Below are 304 nucleotides of genomic sequence, written 5' to 3' on the forward strand. Positions count from 1 at the left end.
GCTTTGCTTTGTTATCATTTTGTGCAATCTTCTTCTTTTAAGTATGCTATTTGAGTAGCATAAGTCAGTCGATTGGTAATTAAACCTTTTGGTTATATGCATGTTTGTTTCAATTGTAAAATTGATATCTTTTATGTTCTATATTTTCCCTTTTCTATAAATTATTATGAGCTGCAATGTAACATTCACCGACCACTTTAATCTGCCAGAAGTGTGGGAATACCTCTGAATTTAGAAGCAATTTTAGTAATAAAGAGCGATGGTAATGAACCCTTGTAAATGGTTGCCGTGGTATGCGTGACAT

The sequence above is a fragment of the Penaeus monodon genome, chromosome 23, assembly GCF_015228065.2.
Source record: "Penaeus monodon isolate SGIC_2016 chromosome 23, NSTDA_Pmon_1, whole genome shotgun sequence".
Taxonomy (NCBI): domain Eukaryota; kingdom Metazoa; phylum Arthropoda; class Malacostraca; order Decapoda; family Penaeidae; genus Penaeus; species Penaeus monodon.